This window comes from Tachyglossus aculeatus, chromosome 7 (assembly GCF_015852505.1).
Source record: "Tachyglossus aculeatus isolate mTacAcu1 chromosome 7, mTacAcu1.pri, whole genome shotgun sequence".
NCBI classification, from domain to species: domain Eukaryota; kingdom Metazoa; phylum Chordata; class Mammalia; order Monotremata; family Tachyglossidae; genus Tachyglossus; species Tachyglossus aculeatus.
Window position 1 is genome coordinate 25,600,208 of NC_052072.1, and position 6,327 is coordinate 25,606,534.

Here is a 6,327-nt window from a genome sequence, read left to right on the forward strand (position 1 = left end):
TGTTTGAGGAGGGGAGTGACATGTCCTGAATGTTTTTGTAGAAAGATGATCCAGGCAGCGGAGTGAAGTATGGGCTGGAATAGTGAGAGACAGGAGGTTGGGAGGTCAGCAAGGAGGCAGTAATCTAGGGAGGAAAGGATGAGTGATTGTATTAACATGGTAGCAGTTTGGATGGAGAGGAAAGGGCGGATTTGAGCGATGTTGTGAAGATGGGACTGATGGGATTTGGTGACGGATTGAATATAATAATAATAATAATGACATTTGTTAAGCACTGACTACGTGCCTAGCACTGTTCTAAGCACGGGGGAGGATACAAGGTGATCAGGTTGTCCCACGTGGGGCTCACAGTCTTAATCCCATTGTACAGATGAGGCAACTGAGGCACAGAGAAGTTAAGTGACTTGCCCCAAGTCACACAGCTGACAAGTGGCAGAGCCAAGATTTGAACCCATGATCTCTGACTCCCAAGCTCGGGCTCTTTCCACTGAGCCACGCTGCTTCTCTGTGAATATGTGGATTGAATGAGAGAGAGGAGTCAAGGATAATGCCAAGGCTCGTGAGACAGGAAGGATGGTGGTGCCGTCTACAGTGATGGGAAAGTCAGAGGGAGGACAGGGCTCGGATGGGAAGATAAGGTGTCTGTTATTCCCTCTTGTTCTGGGTAGAAACACCCATTTTCCCATCACTTACATTATCCTTTTGTCACCTGTCATTCCAGCGCAGGTTTTTTCTGATCCTAAGCCACGTGAGAAGCAGCATGGCTTAGTGGAAAGAGGCCTGGCTTGGGGATCAGAGGTTGTGGGTTTTAATCCCAGCTCCGCCACTTATCAGCCATGTGACTTTGGGCAAGTCACTTCTCTCCTTGGCTCAGTGGAAAGAATACAGGCTTGGGAGTTAGAAGTCATGGGTTCTAATCCCAACTCCACCACTTGTCTGCTGTGTGACTTTGGGCAAGTCACTTCACTTCTCTGGGCCTCAGTTACCTCATCTGTAAAATGGGGACAAAGACTGTGACTGTGAGCCCACTGTTGGGTAGGGACTGTCTCTATATGTTGCCAATTTGTACTTCCCAAGCGCGTAGTACAGTGCTCTGCACATAGTAAGCGCTCAATAAATACGATTGATGATGATGATGATGATGATGATGACTATGAGCCTCACGTGGGACAACCTAATCACCTTGTATCCCCCCCAGAGCTTAAAACAGTGCTTTGCACATAGTAAATCCTTAACAAATACCATCATCATCATCATTATTATTATTATTATTCTCTGTGCCTCAGTCCCTCATCTGCAAAATGGGGATTGTCTGTGAGTCCCACGTGGGACAACATGATAATAATAACGATGGCATTTATTAAGTGCTTACCATGTGCAAAGCACTATTCTAAGCACTGGGGAGGTTACAAGGTGATCAGGTTGTCCCGTGGTGGGGCTCACAGTCTTAATCCCCATTTTACAGATGAGGTAACTGAGGCCCAGAGAAGTGAAGTGACTTGCCCACATTCACACAGCTGACAAGTGGCAGAACCGGGATTTGAACCCATGACCTCTGACTCCAAAGCCCGGGCTCTTCCCACTGAGCCACGCTGCTTCTCTGATGACCTTGTAACTACCCCAGAGCTTAGAACAGTGCTTGGCACATAGTAAGTGCTTAATAATAATAATGATGGCATTTGTTAAGCGCTCTGCACACAGTAAGCAGTGCACTCTGTGTGCGCTCTGCACACAGTGCTCTGCACACAGTAAGCGCTCAATAAATATGATTGAATGAATGAATGAATGCAAAGCACTGCTCTAAGCGCTGGGGAGGATACAATCAATCAATCAATCATATTTATTGAGCGCTTACTGTGTGCAGAGGACTGTACTAAGCACTTGGGAAGTACAAGTTGGCAACATATAGAGACAGTCCCTACCCAACAGTGGGCTTACAGTCTAAAAGATACAAGGTAATCAGCTTGTCCCACATGGGGCTCACAGTCTTAATCCCCATTTTACAGATGAGGGAACTGAGGCTCGGAGAAGTTAAGTGACTTGCCCAAGGTCACACAGCAGACATGTGGCGGAGCCGGGATGCGAGCCCATGACCTCTGACTCCAAAGCCCGGGCTCTTTCCACTGAGCCAAGCTGCTTCTCTAACAAATACCATTATTATTATTACTGTTATTGTTATTGTTATTATTATTATTATTAGTGTTTTGCACATAGAGGCGCTTAATCATTATTACTAGCTAGCTCTCTTCCTCTCTTCAAGGCCCTACTAAGAGCTCACCTACTCCAGGAGGCCTTCCCAGACTGAGCCCCTTCCTTCCTCTCCCCGTCGTCCCCCTCTCCATCCCCCCATCTTACCTCCTTGCCTTCCCCACAGCACCTGTTTATATGTATATATGTTTGTACGTATTTATTACTCTAGTTATTTATTTGTTTATTTTACTTGTACATATCTATTCTATTTATTTTATTTTGTTAGTATGTTTGGTTTTGTTCTCTGTCTCCCCCTTTTAGACTGCGAGCCCACTGTCGGGTAGGGTCTGTCTCTAGGTGTTGCCAACTTGTACTTCCCAAGCGCTTAGTACAGTGCTCTGCACACAGTAAGCGCTCAATAAATACGATTGATTGATTGATTATTATTACTATTATTCTCCCTTTAACGTTATGAGGTGGCGACCGGTTTCTGCAATGGGAAGTGTGTCAGGCTGCTCAGCACTGCCACCTGCTGGCCACGACTTTCCTCTCCCAATGTCACTTGGGAAGCTTGAGCTCATCTCCGGGCTGCGCGCCAGCGCCCCCTGGCGTCCACATAGCACACTGCAAGGGCTCATTCATTCATTCCATCGTATTTATTGAGCGCTTACTGTGTGCAGAGCACTGTGCTAAGCGCTTGGGAAGTCCAAGTTGGCAACATCTAGAGACGGTCTCTGGGCCTCAGTTCCAACTATAAAATGGGGATGAAGACTGTGAGCCCCGCCGGGGGGCAACCTGATCACCTTGTAACCCCCCAGCGCTTAGAACAGTGCTTCATTCATTCATCCATTCCGTCGTATTTATGGAGCGCTTACTGTGGGCAGAGCACTGTACTAAGCGCTTGGGAAGTTGGGAAGCAGCGTGGCTCAGCGGAAAGAGCCCGGGCTTTGAAGTCGGAGGTCATTGGTTCAAGTCCTGGCTCTGCCACTTGTCAGCTGTGTGACTTTGGGTAAGTCACTTCACTTCTCTGGGCCTCAGTTACCTCCTCTGTAAAATGGGGATTAAGACGGTGAGCCCCACGTGGGACAACCTGGTCACCTTGTAAATTCCCCAGCGCTTAGAACAGTGCTTTGCATGTAGTAAGCGCTTAATAAATGTCATTATTATTATTATTATTATTATTATTATCATTATTATCATTATTGAGCACTTGCTGTGTGCAGAGCACTGTACTAAGCGCTTGGGAAGTACAAGTTGGCAACATATAGAGACGGTCCCTACCCAACAACGAGGTCATGGTCTAGAAGGGGGAGACAGACAACAAAACAAAACATGTGGACATCTGTCAAATAATAATGATGACATTTGTTAAGCGCTTACTATGTGCAAAGCACTGTTTTAAGCGCTGGGCACTGTTCTAAGCACTGGGCATAATGATGGTGTTTGCTAAGCACTTACTATGTGCCAAGCATTGTTCTAAGCGCTGGGGTAGATACAAGGTGATCAGGTTGTCCCACGTGAGGCTCACAGTCTTAATCCCCATTTTACAGATGAGGTAACTGAGGCACAGAGAAGTGAAGTGACTTGCCCACATCCTCCCCTCCTCCCTATCCCCCTCCCCCCCCACCGCCCTACCTCCTTTCCCTCCCCACGGCACTTGTATATATTTGTACAGATTTATTACTCTATTTATTTTACTTGTACATATTTACTACTCTTATTAATGGTATGCATATAACTATAATTCTATTCATTCTGACGGTTTTGACACCTGTCTACATGTTTTGTTTTATTGTCTGTCTCCTCCTTCTAGACTGTGAGCCTGTTGTTGGGTAGGAACCGTCTCTATATGTTGCCGACTTGTACTTCCCAAGCGCTTAGTACAGTGCTCTGCACACAGTAAGCGCTTAATAAATATGATTGAATGAATGACAAGTGGCGGAGCTGGGATTAGAACCCATGACCTCTGACTTCCTAGCTTCACATTAGAGAAGCAGGGTGGGTCAGTGGAAAGAGCACAGGCTTTAAAGTCAGAGATCAAAGGTTCAAATCCCAGCTCCACCACTTCTCAGCTGTGTGACTCTGGGCAAGTCACTTCACTTCTCTGTGCCTCAGTTACCTCATCTGTAAAATGGGGATTAAGACTGCAAGCCCCCCGTGGGACAACCTAATCACCTTGTAACCTCCCTAGCGCTTAGAACAGTGCTCTGCACATAGTAAGCGCTTAATAAATGCCATCATTGTTATTATTATTAATGTCCCTGGCTTACAGTTAGGACAGTTAGGACTGCCCTGGAGTAAGAAGAGCATGGAGGGGTGAGAGCCCGGGAATCAATCAATCAATCAATCGTATTTATTGAGTGCTTACTGTGTGCAGAGCACTGTACTAAGCGCTTGGGAAGTACAAGTTGGCAACATATAGAGACAGTCCCTACCCAACAGTGGGCTCACAGTCTAGAAGGGGGAGACAGAGAACAAAACCAAACATATTAACAAAATAAAATAAATAGAATAGATATGTACAAGTAAAATAAATAAATAAATAGAGTAATAAATAGCTGGGAAATAGCCACGGCTGTGCCAATCAATCCATCAAGACTGATCACGAGAAGCAGCGTGGCCTAATGGTTAGAACACGAGCCTGGCAGTCAGAAGGACGTGGCGTAGTGGCCTGGGTTCTAATCCCCACTCTGCCACTTGCCTGCTCTGTGACTTCGGACATCATCATCATCATCATCAATCGTATTTATTGAGTGCTTACTATGTGCAGAGCACTGTACTAAGCGCTTGGGAAGTACAAATTGGCAACATATAGAGACAGTCCCTACCCAACAGTGGGCTCACAGTCTAAAAGGGACATGACGCGACTTCTCTATCTTTCCTCATCTGGGAATACCTATACTCCCTTTCATTCATTCATTCAATCGTATTTATTGAGCGCTTACTGTGTGCAAAGCACTGTACTAAGCGCCTTCCCCTTCAACTGGGTCCGTGTGCGACAGGGACCTTGTCCAATATGCTTAGGTTGTAGTCACCTCAGTACCATGGCTTAGTGGACAGAGCATGAGTTTAGGAGTCAGAGGTCATGGGTTCAAATCCTGGCTCTGCCACTTGTCAGCTGTGTGACTTTGGGCAAGTCACTTAACATCTCTGTGCCTCAGTTACCTCATCTGTAAAATGGGGATTAAGACTGTGAGCCCCACGTGGGACAACCTGTTTACCTTGTATCTACCCCAGCACTTAGAACAGTGCTTGGCACATAGTAAGCACTTAACAAAAACCATGATTATTATTACTTAGTACAGTGCTTGGCACATTGTAAGAATTAGACAAATATTATCATCACCACCACTGATTGAAGCAATGGTCGCTCATGTCTCAGCCTCCCAATCCACCAATCAATCAATCAATTGAATTTGTTGACCATTTACTGTGCGCAGAACACTGTACTAAGCACTCGGAAGAGTGCAATAAAACAGAGTTGATAGACGTGTTCTCTGCTCACAACAAGCTCGTAGTCTAGAAATGAGTTTACAGTCTAGCTGAGCTGATTCTCTGGCAACCTGTGCCCACTTCCCAATCAATCGGTTGTGTTTATTGAGCACTTACCACTTGCGGAGCACTGTCCTGAACACCTGAGAGACATGGCGTAGTAGATAAAGCACAGGCCACTGAGTCTGAAGGTCATGGGTTCTATTCCCGGTCCACCCCTTGTCTGCTGTGTGACCTTGGGCAAATAATAATAATAATAATGGCATTTATTAAGCGTTTACTATGTGCAAAGCACTGTTCTAAGCACTGGGGGGATACAAGGTGATCAGGTTGTCCCACGGGGGGCTCACAGTCTTCATCCCCATTTTACAGATGAGGGAACTGAGGCTCAGAGATGTGAAGTGACTTGCCCAAGGTCACACAGCAGACATGTGGTGGAGCCGGGATTCAAACCCATGACCTCTGACTCCAAAGCCCGGGCTCTTTCCACTGAGCCACGCTGCAAATCACTTCACCCCTCTGCATCTCAATTACCTCTTGTGTAAAATGGGGATTGAGACTGTGAGCCCCATATGGGACAAGGACTATATACAATTCAATGTGCTTGTATCAACCCCAGCGCTTAATACAGTGACTGGTACATAG